Genomic DNA, 19280 nt, shown 5'->3' with positions numbered 1-19280 from the left:
GGTCCTGGAGATTTCATTTCTGGTTTAAACCAGGAATTTAATGTCTTTAATAGTTGTAGAACTAGTTAAATTATTTCATATTGGGTGAATTGTGGTAGTTTGTACTTTTTTTGCAAAATTGGTTCATTTCACCTCAGTTGTCAAATTTATGCGTATAGAGTTTTTTGTGTTAATCTCTTTAATGACTTGTGTTTGTAGTCATACCTCTTATTTCAGATATTGGTGATTTGTGTCTTACCAATCTTGCTGGAAGTTCGTTAATTTAAAAATTTTTTTCAAAGAACTAGCTTTTTTTCAATCATTTTTTTCTATTTTTCTGTTTTCAGTTTCATTGATTTCTTCTCACATCTTATTTTACCTGTTTGCTTTAGGTGTATTCGGCCTCTTCTGTTTTCTTAAGGTGGGAGTCTAGATTTGAGAACTTTTCTCTCTCTTTTAAAAAAAAAAAAGTGCTGAAATTGGCAAGAACACTTAAGTTCTATTCTCTTGGCAAATTTCTGTTACACAATACAGTGTTATCAGCTATAGTGACCACGTTATATGTTAGGTCTTCATACTTTATTCATCTTATAACTGAAAGCTTGTACCCTTTCACCAACATCACCTCCAGATTTTCCTCAACCCCAGCCCCCAGCAACCACCATTCTATTGTCTGTTTCTGTGAGTTTAATTTTTTTTTAGATTCCACATATATAAGTGATAACATGCAATATTTGTCTTTCTCTCTCTGGTTTATTTTACTTAGCACAGTGCCCTTCAGCTTCATCCATGTTGTCGTGAGGCTGAAAAATTCCTATTGTATTTATGTACCACATCGTTATCCATTCATCTGTGGTGGACACTTAGGTTGTTTCTAAATCTTGGCTATTGTAAATAATATGGAGTACAGCTATCTCTTTGAGATAATTATTTTGTTTACTTTGGATGTATATGCATAAGTAGAATTTCTGGATCATATGGTAGTTCTGTTCTTAATTTCTTGAGGAACCATTGTACAGTTTTCCATAGTGACTGTACCAGTTTATATTCCCACCTACAGTACACCAAGGTTCCCTTTTGTCCACATCCTTGCCAGCATTTGTTATCAGTTATTTTTTTGATAATAGGCATCCTAATAGGTATGAGGTGATATTTCATTGTGGTTTTGATGTGCATTTCCCTACTGATTAGTGATGTTACGCACCTTTTCATGTACCTGTAGGCCATTTGTGTGTCATCTTTGGAAAAATGTCTATTTAGGTCTTTTGTCCATTTTTAAATCAGATTTTTTTTTTTTTTTTTTTTTGCTATTGAGTTGTATGAGTTCCTTGTATATTTTGGATATTAACACCTTATCAGATATGTGGTTTGCAAATATTTTCTCCCATTCCATAGATTGCCTTCATTTTATTGGTGGTTTCCTTTACTGTGCAGAAGCTTCTTAGTAAGCTGTAGTCCCACTTGTTTATTTTTTCTTTTGTTGCCTTTGCTTTTGATGTCAAATTAAAAAAAAATCATTGACAAGACCAATGTTAAGAAGCTTACCCTCTATGTTTTCTTCCAGGAGTTTGACAGTTTCATGTCTACATTCCATCTTTAATCCATTTTTATTTTGAGTTGATTTTTGTGTATAGTGTAAGATAGGGGTTCAGTTTCATTCTTCTGAATATGACTCTTAAGTTTTTTCAACACAAATTTCTTGAAGAGACTATCCTTCCTTCACTGCATATTCTTGGATTCTTCGTCAAAGATTAATTGCTGTGGTTTATGCATGGGTTTATTTCTGGCCTCTCAAATCTGCTTCTTTGATCTGTTTGTTGTTTGCTAATAGCAGACTGCTTTGGATTACTATAGCTTTATAATATGGTTTGAGATCAAGAAGTATGATGACTCCAGCTTTGTTCTTCTTTCTCAAAATTGCTTTGACTATTCAGGGTCTTTTTGGTTCCATTTAAATTTCAGGATTGTCTTTTCTATTTCTGTGAAAAATGCGATTGGAATTTTGATAGGCATTGCATTGAATCTGTGGATTGCTTTGGGTGGTATGGACATTTTAACACTATTTAATTCTTCCAATCCATGAACATGGAATATATTTCTGTTGGTTTGTGTCTTCTGTGGTTTTTTCCATCAATGTCTTACAGTTTTCAGTGTACAGATCTTTCACCTCCTTAGTTAAATTTATTCCTAAATATTTTACTTTTTGATGTCATTATAAATGAGGTTGGTTTCTTAGAAAATTTTCTGATAGTTCATTGTTAATGTATAGAAGCACAACTAATTTCTGTATATTGATTTTGTATCTTGCAACTTTACTGAATTCTTTTATTCTAGCAGTTCTTGGGTGCAGTCTCGGGTGGAGTCTCTTTAAGAGCAAACAGAGACAGTTTTACTTCTTTTCCATTTTAGATGCCTTTTATTTCTTTTTCTTGCCTAATAATTCTGGCTAGAATGTTCAGTACTGTGTTGAATGGAGTTGGCAAGAGAGGGCATCCTTATCTTGTTACTGAGCTTATAGGTAAAGCTTTCAACTTTTAACCATTGAGTATGATGTTAGTTGTAGGCTTGTTATATATGGTCTTTATTATGTTGAGGTACATTATTTCTATACCCAATTTTTTGGAGAGTTTTTATCATGAAAGGATGTTGAATGTTATCAAATGTTTTTTCTGCGTATATTGAAATATATGGTTTTTATCCTTCATTTTGTTAATGTGATGTATCTTACTCATTGATTTGTATATGCTGAACTATCCTTGCACCTTAGGAATAAATCCCACTTGATCTTTTCTAATACAAGCATTCACTGCTGTAAATCTCCCTCTTAGCACATTTTATCTGTGTCCCACAAAATTTGTTCCGTGTAGTTTTATATTTTTTTATTTTTTAAATTTCACTCAGGACTTCCTCTTGATCTCTGGGTTGTTTAGAATATTATTTAATTTCCAGGTGTTTGAAAATTTTGCTATTACACTCCTTGATTTCTAGTTTTATTCCATTGTGGCCAGAGAATACATTCTGTATGATTTCAGTTCTTTTAAACTTGTTGAAGTTTATTTCATTGGCCTAGGATACAGGCTAGCTTGGTGAATATTCATGGGCATTTGAAAAGAATGTGTGTTCTTCTGTTATTGAATGGAGTGTCTTTATACATTTAGATCCTGTTGCTTGATGGTGTTGTTTACTTCTATATCTTTGGGGAAGTTTATATTTTCTGGTTTTATTAATTGTGAGAGGGGTGATGAAGTCTTCAGCTAGAATTATCGATATGTTTGTTTCTTCTTTGAGTTGTATTCTTTTCTGCTTTGTGTGTTTTGAAGCTCTTTTTTTGTTGCATGCACATGTAGGATTGCTATGTGTTCTTTGGCATTGACCTTTTTATCATTATGTAATGTCCTTTGTTTCTGGTCATTTTCTTTGTGCAACTTTGATATTGATATGAATGTTCCTGCTTTCTTTTGATTGTTTGTGGTATATCTTTTTTATTCATTTACTTCCATTGTGCTTCTGTCACTATTTTTGAAGTTATATTTGATTATTACATTAAATTTGATGTAGATAGCATGATTAGTTCACATTTTTAAAATCTGATCTGCCAAACATTACATTTAATGTCATATTGTTATGTTAGAGCTTAATTCTGCCTTTTACTTTTGTTTTCTGTTATTTCTCCAGTGTGTTAGTGTTACTTTTCCTGCCTTCTTATGGGTTACTTGAACAGTTTTTTAGAATTCTATTTTGGTTTTTCTTTAGAGTTTTGAGTGTATCTCTGTATTTGATTTTTTTAGTGGTTGTGCTTCATATTACATTATCCATGTGTAACTTGTCAAAGTATACTGATGTCAACGTTTTACTAATTTGAATGACTTGTAGAAACCTTAGCTAGCTCTGTTTAGGTCCATTTATATGTGGATTTTTTTCAGTAGTCAATACTGCAGTGCTACACAGTTCACAGTTGGTTGAATCTGTAAATGTTGAATCGCAGAAGTGGAGGAATCATAGATGCAGAAGAATTGTGTATAAAAAGGTCTGACTATAAGTTGCAGATTTTCCACTACACTGAGGGTTGGTGCCTTTAACCCCTACATTGTCCAAGGGTCAACTGTATGTACCACATTTTATTTATCCATTCATCTGTTAATGGAAACTTGGGTTGATTCCATTTTTTGGCTGTTGTGCATAATGCTATGAATATGGGTGTACAAATATTTGAGGTTGCTTTTCTTTCTTTTAAGTACGTACTCAGGAGTGGAATCAATAGATCATATTATATTTACAAATTTTTTGTAGTATTTTCAATAGCAGCTGTATCATTTTATATTCCCCCAAACAGTGCACAAGGGGTCCAGTTTCTCCACATCCTCACCATTTGCTATTTTGTTTTGTTTTTTGACAGTAGCCATTCTAATGGCTATGAAGAGTAGCTCATTGTGGTTTTGATTTGCATTTCCCTGATGGTTAGTGATATTGAGCATCTTTCTATATGTTCGTTGGCCATTTGTCTTCTTTGGAGAAATGTCTGCTCAAGTCCTTTGCCCAATTTTAAATCAAATTGTTTTTTTTGTTGTTGAGTTATAGGAGTTCCTTATATATTCTGTGTATGTTAACTCCTTATCAGATATATGACGTACAAATATTTTCTCCCATTCCTTAAATTGCCTTTCACTCTGTTGATTACATCCTTTGATGCACATTTTTAAATTTTGATGTAGTCTAATTTATTTTTCCTTTTGTTTCCTGTGCTTTTGGTGTCATAGCCATTAAATCACTGCCAAATCCAGTGTCATAAAACTTTTCCTTTATATTTTCTTCTAAGAGTTTTAAGCTTTTACATTTAAGTCTTTAATCCATTGTGAGTTAATTATTGTGTAATGGTGTAAGGTCAGAATCCATATATTTGCATCTTTTAATATTAGTTTTAGAAAGATAAAGAAAACTTGTTAGTAGAAGTTGCTAATAAACAGATAACATCTTAAAAAAAATTTGAGTTGTTTGATTGTTAGACTTCTTTTTTCACTTTGGTGACCTCCTTAGGCTTTCTGCAATATTGCACACATTGTACTTCTTTTACTTATGCTACTCTTATAAAAATTACATTACTGTTTAAATTGTCTATGGGGGCCTTTAGTGTTGTATAAGAAGCAGAAAGAACAAGCAGTCTTAGAATAAGAGAGAAGGACCAGTGTTCTCTTTTTGTTTTCTTTGTAGTGTTTAGGTAGATGCCGTGGTATGGTAGAAAAACCCCTGATAGGCTGTTTTAAGTTCTAATCTGAATTCTTTTATTTATTAGATCTGAGACAATGTTATCAAGTCTCTGGGTCTCTTTTCTTCATCTGTAATGCCTATTTCATAGGGTTTTTATAGAGTTAAATGAGACAGTATATATAGTCACTAAATGTTAAGTTCTTCTCCCTTACATTGTGGTTGACGAAGAGATGTATATATAATTTATGTAGAAAACCTGTAAGTATCTACATAGTATTAAAATAGTTGCTTAAGCCATTTGGTTTTTCAGAGTGAAGTGACAGTTACACAGGTATATTTGCAAAAGAAAATCTATCGAACTGAGCACGTAACTTGTATGCCTTCTACCACGTGTATTATATTTTAATTAAAAGTTTACCCTAAAAATACTGTATGTTATAGTATTAGCTGGATTTATTTTTATATTGTGGGATTATTGATGGTGGTTTTTTTCTCCTTTACATATTTCTATATTTTCCATTTTCTGAACTGATCATGGTTACTTTTGTAATTATTTTTTAAAAGAAATTTAAAAGTTAACTTCATACTGAAATATTTATAAGTTAAATGATATGTCTGGAGTTTGCTTTAATTGAATTCATTGGTGGGGGAGCATGAGGTGGATGGAGGGTATAAATGAAACAAGGTAATTACTGAAGGTGGTTAATGGGAAATGAGGGTTCATTATATAATTTTTTTCTCTACTGTTGAATGTGTTTGGAATTTTTCATAATAAAAAGTTTCTAGAAGCTGATAGAATGAAAGAGTACACTGCGAAATGGAAGACTTAAAAAGGACTCAAGAATAAGATGACTTTTTTTTTTTGGAGAAAATAATTTTTGGATAACAAAAATTTGCCTCCTAATATTGACTGGAGCATGCATAGCACCATTTTGGAGTTGTAGGGGCTTTTTTTTTTTTTTTTTTTTTTTTTTGCCTTTGCTGGCAGACAACCTACACTTTAGCCAAGTTGCTTTAGCTGAGCCACTCAGTTATAGAATATACATAAAATATCATTTGTTCTCAACTGTTACAGATCCTTATATATCTTTTTTAATATAACTTTTTTGAGACATATATTACATATATAGTTCACCCATTTTAAGTGTACAACTCAATAGTGTTTTTTTCTTTTAGTAAATTTACTGTGTTGTGCAACCATCATCATAAATCAGTTTCAGAACATTTCTATCACTTTCATAAAATTCCTCATGTCCATTAACTGTTAATCCCCATGCCTTCCCTTACCTACTTTCTGTCTCTAGATTTGCCTTTTCAGGATATTTCATGTAAACTGAATCATACAGTATATAATCTTCTGTATATGACTTTTTTTCTTAGTATGTTTTTAAGTTTTGTCCATGTTCTACCATGTGTCTGTATTTAGTTCCTTTTTATTGCTGAATAGCATTCTGTTGTATGGACTTGATATTCTGTTTATTGATTTACTTGTTGGTGAACATTTAGATTATTTCTATTCTATGGTGATTATGAATAATCCTGTAGATTTATGTGCAAGTCTTTATATGGATGTATATTTTGATTTCTTCTGGATAGGTGCCTAAAACTGCAATTACTAGGTTATATGGCAAACTTATGTTTAACCTTTTAAGAAATTGCCAGCTGTTTTCCAAAGTGGCTGCAGCATTTCCCTCTAGCAATGTTGAGGGTTCCCATTTCTCCCTATCCTTACCAACATCTGTTACTGTGTATCTCTAGAACACAGAATAGTCATTGTAGTGCTATGAAATGGCATCTCATTGTGTTTTTGAGTTGCATTTCCTTTGACTAATGATGTTAAGCATCTTTTTATGTGTCTATTAGCATTAACCATTCATGTATTTTATTTGGTATTACCTGTTCAAATCTTTTGCTCCATTTTTTGATTGGGTTGTTTGTCCTCATTTATTGAGGGCTATATGTCTTTACTGACTTAATGATACCCTGTGAGCATTCAGCTCTTCTCTTGCTTGCTCTTTGTCATTCCTTTCTTTTTCACTACCTTATATCTCCCTAAATTCTTGTCCTTCAAGGTTTAGCGTAAATACCACCTTCTTTTGAGGACTTTCCTGATTATCTGTTACTTACTACTTCCTACTCTCTTGGTCTCTTGTCCTTTGAAACTTAGTGCTTAGTTATTTTAAAAAGTAGAAAGATCATGGCATTAATGGACTTAAAAATTTGCAGTTTGGACTATTGAGCTTTTGATATAGATATATAATTTTGGGGTTTTTTTGAGGCACAAATTTAAATATGGTGTATACTACTTTTCAAGGCTGGTCTGAGAAGGTGAGTCACTTACCTAATAAAAGAGGTTAGCCGTTGCCTAGGAACATGGCAGCTCATTTTCTCCGTGTGAAGCAAATTACAATTGACCCTTGAACAACATAGGTTTGCACCGGTCCACTTACACATGCATATTTTTCAATAGTAAATATTACAGTACTACACGGTCCATGGTTGGTTGAATCAGTGGACACAGAGGAACTGCAGATACAGAGGGCTGACTGTAAGTTATAAACAAATTAATCCCTGCATTGTTGAAGGATATTTGTCATAGACCTGTTTCTGAATTTTAGAAATTTTTCTTAAGGTCTGTAGATTGTCCTTTATCCATATCAGTGGCCTGGAAGTAGCTTGAATTTTTTTGTTTCATGTGTAACTTATTTCCTCTAACTCAATTTTATGATCATTCTTTTATTTATTCAACAGTTATTTATTATCTGCTATCAGTGTGGTAATACAGTTTTAGTAGCATTGGCCCTATCACTGTGTGACCTCGGGTGTGCCACTTAGGTATCTGTCAGTTTTCTCACGCATACAGTCAGAACAATAAGAGCATCTGTCTCAGAGTTACTGGAGGACTTAAGGTATTTTAAAGCACTTGCAGTGGAACCTGGCACTTGGTAACTGCTCAGTAGACATTAGGTGTTGTTATTTCATGCAGCATGTGACAAGAACCAAAAAATGCATTGGTGCATAAAACTGAAGGGCCATTTTCTTAAATAGATTATACAGGGATACCTTGTTTTATTGCTGTTTGCTTTATTGTGCTTTGCAGACATTGCATTTTCTACAGATTGAAGGTTTGTGGTAACCCTGCTTTGAGCAAGTCTACCAGTGCCATTTTTCCGAAAGCATTTGCTCACTTCGTGTCACTGTGTCACATTTTGGTAATTCTCGCAATATTTCAGACTTCTTCATTATTATTGTATTTGTTGTGGTGATCTCTGATTAGTGATCTTTGATGTTACTCTTGTGATTGTTTTGGGGCACCAAGAATCATACCCATATTAAACAGCAAACTTAATAATGTGTGTGTGTGTGTGTGTGTGTGTGTGTGTGTGTGTGTGTGTGTGTGTGTGTGTGTGTGTTCAGCTGCTCCACCAGTTGGCCGTTCTCTGGTCTCTCCCTCTCCTCTGGCCTCCCTATTAAAATTAGGCCAGTTAATATCCCTATAATGGCCTCTGTGTGTTCAAGTGAAAGGAAGAGTCATATGTCTCTCACTTTAAATTCACAGAAATGATTAAGTTTAGTGAGGAAGGCATGTTGAAAGCTGAGATAGACTGTAAGCTATGCCTTTGTACCAAACAGTTAGCCAAGTTGTGAATGCAAAGGAAAAGTTGAAGGAAATTAAAAGTGCTACTCCAGTGAACTCAAATGACAGGAAAGCAAAACAGCCTTATTGCTGATGTGGAGATTTTAGTGGTCTGAATAGAAGATCAAACCAGACACCACATTCCCTTATGCCAGAGCCTAATCTAGAGCAGGGTGCTAACTTTTTTCAGTTCTTTGAAGGCGGAGAGAGGTGAGAAAGCCGCAGAAGAAAAGTTTGAAGTTAGCAAATGTTGGTTCACGAGGTTTAAGAAAAGAAGCTGTCTCCATGATATAAAAGTGCAAGGTGAAGCAGTAAGTGTTGCTGTAGAAGCTGCAGCAAGTCATCCAGAGGATCTAGCTCAGATTGTGAATGACGGTGGTTACACTAAAATGTAGATGTAACGGCCTTATATTGGAAAAAGATGCCAGCTAGGACTTTGATAACTAGAGAGGAGAGGTCAGTGCCTGGTTTCAAAGCTTCAAAGGACAGGCTGGCCCTCTTGTTAGGGGCTCCTGCAGCTGGTGACTTGTAAGGTGAAGCCAGTGCTTATTTACCATTCTCAAAATCCTAGGACCCTTAAGAATCACGATGAATCTAATCTGCCTGTGCTCTGTAAGTGTAGCGACAAAGCCTAGATGACAGCACATCTGTTTACAGCACGGTTTGCCGAATATTTTAAGCCTACTGTTGAGACCTGCTTCTCAGGGAAAAATAGATGCCTTTCAAGATATTACTGCTCATTGACAGTGTACCTGGTCACCCAGGAGCTCTGATGGAGATGTACAGTGAGATTAATGTTGTTTTCATGTCTGTTAATAACACAGCATCCGTTCTGCAGCCCACAAATCAAGAAGTAATTTCCACTTCTGAGTCTTATTACTAAAGAAATACATTCTGTGAGGCTATACCTGCCATAGTAGTACCTGCCATCCTCTGATGGATCTGGGCAAAGTAAGTGAAAACCTTCTGGAAGGGATTCACCATTCTAGATGCCATTAAGAACATTCATGATTCATGGGAAGAGATCAAAATATCACCATTAACAGGAGATTGGAAAGAAGTTGATTCCAACCCTCATGGATGACTTTTGAGGGGTTCAAGGCTTCAGGAGATAAAGTAGCTACAGATGTGCTGGAAACAGCAAGAGAACTAGAATTAGAAGTGGAGCCTGAAGATGTGACTGAATTGCTGCAATCCCATGATAGAGCTTTAACAGATGAGGAGCCGCTGCTTAGGGATGAGCAAAGAAAGTAGTTTCTTGAGATGGAACCTGTTCCCAGTGAAGATGCTATGAAGATTGTTGGAAGGACAACAAATGATATATATTTTAATACAAACTTTGTTGATAAAGCAGTGGTAAGGTTTGAGAGGATTGGCTCCAATTTTGAAAGTTCTTCTATAAGTGAAATACTGTGAAACAGCATTGCATGCCACTGAGAAATTATTCCTGAAAGGAAGAGTCAATCAACGTGGCACACTTCATTGTTACCTTATTTTAAGAAGTTGCCATAGCCACCCCACCCTGCAGCAACCACCACCCTGATCAGTCAGCAGCCATAACATCGAGGCAAGACCCTCCACCAGGTGAAGGTTCTGATGACTGATAGCATTTTTTTTTTAGCAAGTGTTTTTTAATAAGGGTATGAACATGGTTTTTTTAAGCATAATGCTATTGCACACTTAATAGATTACAATGTAGTATAAACATAATTTTTAGATACGTGAGGAAGCCAAAGATTCATGTGACTTTATAATGACCCGCAAGATCTCTGAGGTATGCTTGTATACATTTGTGAAATGCTTTCATAAAATCAAGCTTGGAAGTGGTTGCTTACTGGATATTTATCATATTGTTGTTTGTACTTTTTCACATTTAAAACTTTTCTCAAAAAAAAAAAAAAAAAAAAAAAAAAAAACTCAGCCCGAAACAAAGCACTGTAAACACCTCTTTGATGCTCCTAATGTTCTTATGAGACAGACAACTAAATATTACCATCCCTGTTTGAAAAATTTGTAAACTGAGGTGTAGAAAGGTAGATGATGGCAGACCTGGGGTTTGACTCTCAGTCTTTCAGGGCCTCTAACTCATTTCTCTCTACTGTATGTCACTTGTACAGCTAAGTGTGAAATAGAACCCAATGCCCTGACTTACAGTGCATTATTCTTTCCATGATCCCATAGCTGCTGCTTCTGCATATCTGACATTGAGCAGAATCTATGAAATGTCTGGTTGTTTATGTACCAGTAGGGGTGTGAACACTGAGAACAATAACTGTTCTTGTTGATTTTCAGTGTAGTCACTGTAAGTTGTTGATAGTGAACAGCCCCTGCATTCTTTTCTGTCCAAATATTAAGTTCCATTAAAGGATCATTTTCATAATTCATAATTTCTCTAAATGTTTTCTTTTCACTTAGTGAGTTTTCTTTATGTTTGGCTTACCTATATTTATTTCTTTAGTATCATTAGGCAGGGACTTGATCTGAATGCTATTAAGGTCTTTATTTTGTATTTTATTAAAAATATTTTATACATAGTCTGGAATGGAAAGAAAATTATTGATTTGAAATATTTATTATTCAAATCATGTTTCTAGTTTTGGTTTTCAAAATAGCAGGATTTTTTTCTGTTTCTGAATTAATAGGCAGCACAGTGGCTTCTTGTTTTTTAGAACTTTTATGGGGACATTGGAAAACTACAGTAACATCATTCTAAAATTAATATTATTTTTAATTAATAAGTCATTGAAATTCAGCCATTTGATTTAGGCTTGTTTCTTCCCAAAATCACACTTAAATCATTCCATACTCTTGTCAGCTTGAGTAAGTCACTTCAGGTTTTTTAATCTGTAAAGTAGGCATGTTGGTAATACTGCCTCTTGTTCTAAGAGTTAATATGTAAACTGCTCTTAATTGTAAAATGCTACACAAATAGAAGGTGTTTTGCTGTTTATTAGAGTTGTTCCTTTTCATGTGATTTTGGTGAGCTAATCAACAACTGTCATTATCTTAGAAGACATTTCTCATGGATCTCAATATCGTTGATGTACCTACCACACATTGAAGGAGCCGTTTCAGCCCGTTGCAATTTTTTATTCCTAGTTTTAAGTTATTTATCATGGAAAAATTAAGTGCACTAGAGAACTTAATTTACAGTAGTAACTCATATCTTCAGGTCACATGTTCCGAGATCTCCAGTGGATACCTGAAACGGTGGGTACTACTGAGCCCTCTGCCTGCTATGTTTTTACCGATGCAACATACCTATGATACAGTTTAATTTATAAATTAGGCATAGTAAGAGATTAACAACAATAATTAATAATAAAATAGAACAGTTAAAACAATATAAGGTAATAAGATTATGTAAATATGATCTCTCTCTCAAATACATTTTCCATCTTAACTAAGCATTTAACACACTGTGGCTGTAACTTTTGCAGTTTGAGGTGCAACAGCAAAATTAGCACGAATTTCTTTTTCTTTCTTCACAGTTTGAGTAGATTCATTTTACCATAGATCTTAGCAACCACAGCATTCTTTTTTTTTTCTTTCCTTATTAAGTCAGGAACTTACACCTTTCACTTAAAAAAAAACTTCTCTTTAGCATGTCCAAATTGCCAGCGTCACTACTCTTGCACTCTTGGGCATTTACTGGTAGTAAAATGAGGGTTGCTTGAACAGAGCACTGCGATACTGTCTATGACAGTTGATCCTGATAATGGGAGGGCTACTGAGTGACTAAGGGCAGGATACACTGGAGGGATGGTTCATGTCCTGAGTGGGACAGAGCAAGATGGTGTGGGATGGCACAAGATTCCATCACACTACTCAGAAAGTCATGCAACTTAGAACTTAGGATCATTTATTTCTCAAATTTTCCATTTAATATTTTCAGGCTGCATTTGACTGTGGCTAAAGTGAAACCGTGGATAAGGGAGGAGTACTGTACACGTTATCTTTGGCCAGAGATCAGGGTCTAAAAGTTGTACGGGGCCTTTCTGTTAAAAGTAGTTAAACGTCTTTTTAAATGTCAAATTAAACTTGAAAATTCTAGGTTTGAGTTATTTGTAAGCTAAATGCTATTCGTGTGTCTAGTTTTCATTTGAATCCAGTCACTCCCCTTTAGTTGGCTTTTGCTGTATTATGGTGGAAACTTCACTTTTCACCTTTATTCTGAAATTTTACTGGTATGCAGACCATTGAGGACAATTGTAATAGAATGATTGCAGTCATAATTTTGCATTCCTTTTTGACACATCCTCTAAGACCATATTATCAAATTGGGGGTCTTCTGGCTTCTGTCAGGGAGGGCAGGAATATTGGCTTTTGAATGAAAATCTATTCTCCCTTTCATATTTCATAAAATACCCAAGCCAGTATAGCCCTGACAATAATAAGATAACATTTATTTGAAATTCAGCAGGAAATTTGGAAATCTAAAGGACTGCTCAGCTTCTTACATCATACATGCTTGTGTATGTAGGTTTTTTTTTTTTTTTTTCAGTTTGGTAAAAGAATCAGCATTATGTTTGCCAGTAATTTTGGAAGTAATGGATTCTACTAAAAGTACATATAAAATGCATTCACTTAAGGGAAACTTTCTGTAATTTGGTTTATGGTACTTGTTTCCTTTTATGGAATGCTATAAGGTAGAATTTAGCTTAGCTCAGGGAAAAATGGTTACAAATACATGGTTAGTAAAGTTTCTAAGTTGCATGAAAGAATACTAAGTATTGCATTAGTGGCTGTGACAGTTTTTACTGTAAAACAAGGCAGTAAGTAAAATCTTATGATATGAAATATTCATTTAGCCTTCACTCTGGTGTCAAAGCACACGTTACTGTGCGTTGCACCTTCCTTTTCCAGAATTTTTAGAAGTTTTTTTGAGAATATCAGAATTTACGTACTTTTATCAGTTCTGCAATCATCATTTTAGTACCTGTGAACATCTGTTAATTCATATTAGTGAATATTCATTGTACAAGCAACTCCTAGTTGATCCCAGCTGAATGTTCCCATTGCATCTTTTTGCTTCTACTAAATAGGATGGGACGTAGAGGCAGTGATGGTCGTAGCATAAGGAAAAGTTATCTTTTTGACTGTTTTCTGGGTGCTAAAAAAGAAACTTAAATTGGTATTTTGTTTTAAATTACTTTGTACTTCAATAGATATCAACTGTTTGTATATGGTTTAGTCATAATTTTGCAAACTGATTTTGCACATGACCTCCAGATTCTAAGGAGCCTGATAGGTATGTTAGAAGGGTTTAAGGGACAAATTCTGGCTGCATTTTATTAAGCACCATAGCTTTTAGCCATCTGATTTCCTTATCTAAACGCTCAGAACATGCTAGAACTTTCCATGTTCCTAGCAGTTTTTTTATGCCCTTCAGTTAGGTGTCTCTCCTGTTTGCCAAGGAGTTATTTCAAACCCTATTCTCAAGTCTCCTTACCCACCCTTTCTTGTTCCAGTTATCGATTGCTGTGTAATGAACCACCCAGGACTTGGTAGTGTAACTCAGTGACCATTTTCTTTGGCTCACAAATTCTCTGTATCAAGGAATTCAGGAAAGGCATGTTGCTGCTTCACAACGTCTGGAGCCTCAGCTGGGAAGACTCCAATGACTGGGGGAGATGTGGATGGCTGGGAACCGGAAACCTCTGGAGGCTTCCTTGCTCACATGTCTGGCGCCTGGGCTGTGATGACTTGAAAGCTGGGCTCAGCTGGGATTGTTGACTGAAGCACTTGCATATGGCCTCCATGTGGCTTGGGCTTCTCACATCACAGCCTTCGGGTTCCAAGGGTGGGTGTCTGGAGACCCGGCATTCCAGGAGAATCCGGCAGGGGCTGGTAGGCGTTTTCTGACCTAATCTTGGCAGTTGTTCGTTGTGACTTCCACTGTATTCTATTGGTTGAAAATGAGTCTCTGAGGCCAGCCTGTATTCAAGGGGCTAGGGGTTTGGAATTAATTAGGCTCTCTCTTTTGGTTGGGTGTGGCAAGGTCACTTTGCAGAAGGACATGTGGAGTGAGAGATAACATAGTGACCATTTTGGAAAATCCAGTCTGCCACACTGTCTCCTGATCTTCACGTTTATATGCCTTAGTGCTTGCTAAATACTGCCACTTGAACATCCCAGTCGCTTAAAATGAAGCATGACCAAAATTTGTATAATTTGACATAGTTCACAGAAGCACTGAAGTTAAGAACTTTTGTTTTGTAGTCACATAACCGTTCTTGATACTTGGCTCCAAGCCACTTGTGGTTAATTGGTGGTTAGAATCTGATTCCCTTTCTAGAGATTTTTCCTTCTGTGAGGTTATTCATTTAAAAGAAGGAAGCAGGCAGGAAAGAACTGCAAACAATGAATTCCACAAATATTTTTGAATACTGGCAGTATTATAATTGATGCATAACCTCCCACTGCTGTGACAGAGACAACACATTGGATGTGTAAGTTCTAATGTGATGATTAAAAACTCTTCATTTGACTTTTAATCTTTATTCTTAGTTTACCAGTTTAGTTTGCATTGAGTAAAAACTGTTGGCTCTTCAGGCTATACTGTAAGACAAAATGGTCTAAGTCTTGCATAGTATATAGATAATAGAATTTGTTGAATCCATATAAATATTATTTTGAAGTTTATATTTTTACTGTCGGGGGGGAAAAGAAAGCTGCTAAGCAAGTTGATCGGTTTTTTTTTTTAATAAATTATTCTTTCTTGTTCATTAGAGAAGTCCTGTGCCTTATCAACTGTGTCAGGTTGGTTCCAGTAACTTAATGTTCTTGAAAGGAATAAAACTTACGTTTCTTTCAAAATACTTTAAAATCTGTATTTTCTATGCTAGTTTACAATGATGCATTTCCTTTCATTTTAATCTTTCCTTCTATATATAATACAGTGGTTATGTTTCTAAGATTTAAAAAATTGTATAAAAATAGGGATAGGTGGAGTTAATGGCTATAGAGGAAATAATTCCTGAAAGAATTTCAGTAATAAAGTTTAAGGGCTATGACTATATAGTTTAAAAGCTTAAATATCACTAAATAAACAAATCCAGTATCTCATTTTTATCTTATTTCAGCTCAAGAGTGATGACTTTTCTTATCACATTCACTATTGTCTATTTGCATTCTCTAGTGTTTTCCCGAACAGTGTCAAAAATATTTTGCTATTTGTGGTCATCCTTGTCATGATTATTCTGACTTTAACAGGAGAATATTTTACAATTAAGCACCAAGTAGTTTTTGGTTTGAGTGTGCTACTTCTTAATTTGAATCTTTAATATTTTTTTTCTTCTGGGTGTTTTTCCTTTAATAATAGGAAATTAATTAGTTTATAGTTGACCTTGGAACAGCACGGGTTTGAACTGCATGGGTCCACTTATATATGGATATTTTTCAATAGTAATCACTACAGTACTACACAGTCGTGATTGGTTAAATCAGGGATGCAGAGGAACAGCAGAAATGGAGGGCTGATGATAATTTAACCCCCGCGTTGTTCCAAGAGTCAGTTGTATGTCTTGATTCTACTATTGAAGGCCAGCCTGAAGCAAACTATTTTCAAGTCCTGATTCATTAGAGAAATAGTTTCCTCAAAGACTGTTACTAGACATTTATTATAAGTTAAAAAAAAACTGAAAAGAAATTCCTTTTTAGCATGGATTCAAACGCCAGTTTAAGAAGTCTTACAGGTCCAGTAAATGGTTGTGGACACAGTGGATGAAACCAGACTGTTTTGCACTCATTTCTTTTAACCACTTCATGGCAATGATTCTTAAACTTGTTTGTATATTAGAATCCCCTTGAAATCTTATTAAGACAGGTTGTAGGGCTCCATGCTCATAGTTTCTGATTCAGAAGTTTGGTGTGGCACCTGGTGATGCTGCCAGTCCTGGGACCACACTTTGAGAACCACTGCTTTCCATGTACTCAGCTCATTGTTGAATGAATTTTTCAGTTCACTCACATCAGTTAATGGAGGGTTGCTTAAATATAGCACCATGTGTAGTGTGTAATACTCTTAAGACTACAGGAACTAGTTTCTGGATCACTTTTAAACCATTATTTAACCAATCTGATCTAGTTTCCTCATCCACAGAGTGAGGAATCAAGGGTACAACTAGGTAATGTATAGAAGAGTGTTTTAAACTCTGTTGCCGTACAAATATAAAGTAGTATTATATGCATATATAATTTTTTTACAATTTGTTTATGGTTCTGTGGGTTTATAATGTTACTTTTTGTATTTTGGTAAATACTTAATCTCTCTACCTCGCCCCTATTGCTGCTTGTCCTTTTAATCTTGATTACTTAAAAAAATTTTTTTTTAGTTGGGGGTAAAACTAAGTTTGTTTGTTTTATTTAACAGAGTTACTGGGAGTCGAACCCATGACCTTGTACATGCTAAGCTTGTAATCTATGACTGAGCTATACCCCCCCCCTTAATCTCAATTTCTTTTTAGTGATAGTGTCTTTCTGTTTAAGTGGCCTTGAATGGCTTTGAAAGGAAATATATTAAAATGAATACAAGTGATCTTAAAGAAGACTGTAAAAATATAAGCATTTTGCAGGACCATAAAGATAACTCCGCAGGCTGAAAACATGCAAGCTATGTTAATAATCAGTGGGAGAAATTGTTATTGTTCTTTGACCTTTAAAGATTTTGTCAAAACATTAAAAACTCTTTGTGGGTTATAAGTGTATAGGAAAATAAAAAAATAGTGAAGTTTATATTTAGTGCAAACTGACTTCAAACATTAGAAACATTGAGAATTAAAGTGTTTTTTATTGCTTTGTAAAAAAAAATTACTGAGATTAGTTTGGACAGTGCTTGCCTTGTATATTTACAATAAAGAGATGGGTAGGTAGATAGATGTATATAAATATTTTAGTGCCATCTAAATTGGCAGAGAAATATGTTCAGTGTAGCTTATGTTAGGTATGTTTTATTAGACAATTTAAATATGGACACTTAAAAAATAATGAAATCACAGAATAAATAGTTCATAAAGCCTATAGGATCCTTTGAACCTAGTGTTTTAGAGCAAAAGCCAGCAAACTTTTTCTGTAAAGAGCTTTGTGGGCCAAAAGGAAAGGTCAGCAATATTGTGTAAGGACTTAACAAGAGAAACAAATTTATGCAGACTTTTTTATTATTGAAATTCAAAATAGTAGCAGTTGAGTATTAATTTTGTTACCTTGGTCTACTAATGAAAAGAGTGAAATTCTTTTTTGCAAGGATAACATTCTTCATTGGGCTACAAAGTTAGTGTCCCTATCATCAAATTGGTCACAGGTACTCAGCTGTAAAAACTATTCTTAAATTCATGGGCGGTAGGGAAAGAAGTGGTGGGTTGGCTTTGGGATGTGAGCCGTAATTGTTGATCAATGTTTTAGAATATAAGGACCTTTGCAGTTACTTAATTGGTGAAGTGAGGGTTGTTTCCCAAGGTTACATAGTTACTTAGTTATCTTATTGACAGGTGCTATCAAAACAAGGCTCTTGAAAATGTTATGCTACCTCTGATACTCTTAATTAAAATATTTTTTCTTAAACAGGAATATCCTATTCCCTAACTATTTTATAAATGGAAATTCACCTTATACAAAAACTGCCACCTCCCCCTTCCTCACATCTTTTTTCTACCTTACCTGGTTTTTAGCAACATCTCAGCTTCTTTAACAATAACCATAATGTTTTTAAATTAAAAAATACTGTTTTAAAATTTTTATGAAGATTTGAAACAGTTAATATATCATTTCCCTCTCATCTGTACTATATTTTTAGAAATGATTTAAATTATTATTATGTGCACCGGTGAACTGTACAAGCTTAGTAGCCATATGCAGATCTTAAAGATCAGACTTTGAACTTTTATTAAGTAGTATTTTATTTTATTTTTGTTTTTTTAAAAACTTTTTTAAACTTTATTACATTTGGGGGGGGTAATTAGGTTTTTTTTTTTAATGGCGGTACGGAGGATTGACCCCAGGACCTCGTGCATGCTAAGCACTCAGTCTACCACTGACCTATACTCTCCTCCTAAGTAGTATTTTAAATACCCCCAGATAATATTTTCACATTCTCTCCCTTCTGCTCCTACTGGTAAAATGGAAAGAGCTTTGGTCCACAGAGAACTAGACCAAAATACCAAATAACAGTGCTTAGCACAGACTAGGAATGCATAAATTGTGCAATGACGAAGTGATTTGACAAAGTCACTTTATAAAGGGCTTACTGTCACCTCTGGTACATGGAGGGTGCTTAATACATGATAGTTCTTAATAATTGCTATAAAATCTAGAAGTCTAGAAGTTGTTCATAGTACCCAAATTTAATACATTTTGCTTAGTATTCATGATACACCTGTGTGGTAGGGTAGTTGAAAAATCAGAATCTGGAGTTAGATTACCTAGTTTTAAAACCTAGTGAAACCAGATTAGCCCCACACCG

The 19280-nt window shown here is 34.7% G+C and overlaps 1 protein-coding gene across 2 annotated transcripts in view; it reads left to right on the top strand.

The window, feature by feature from the left end:
* Positions 1-19280, top strand: part of ARFGEF1 (ARF guanine nucleotide exchange factor 1) — a 98894-nt gene that overhangs the window by 11625 nt on the left and 67989 nt on the right. The window lies entirely within an intron of this gene.

This window comes from Camelus bactrianus, chromosome 29 (genome assembly GCF_048773025.1).
Source record: "Camelus bactrianus isolate YW-2024 breed Bactrian camel chromosome 29, ASM4877302v1, whole genome shotgun sequence".
In the NCBI taxonomy this organism is placed as follows: Eukaryota; Metazoa; Chordata; class Mammalia; order Artiodactyla; family Camelidae; genus Camelus; species Camelus bactrianus.
Note: the sequence above shows the minus strand (reverse complement) of the source record. Positions and strands in the feature narration are given on the sequence as shown.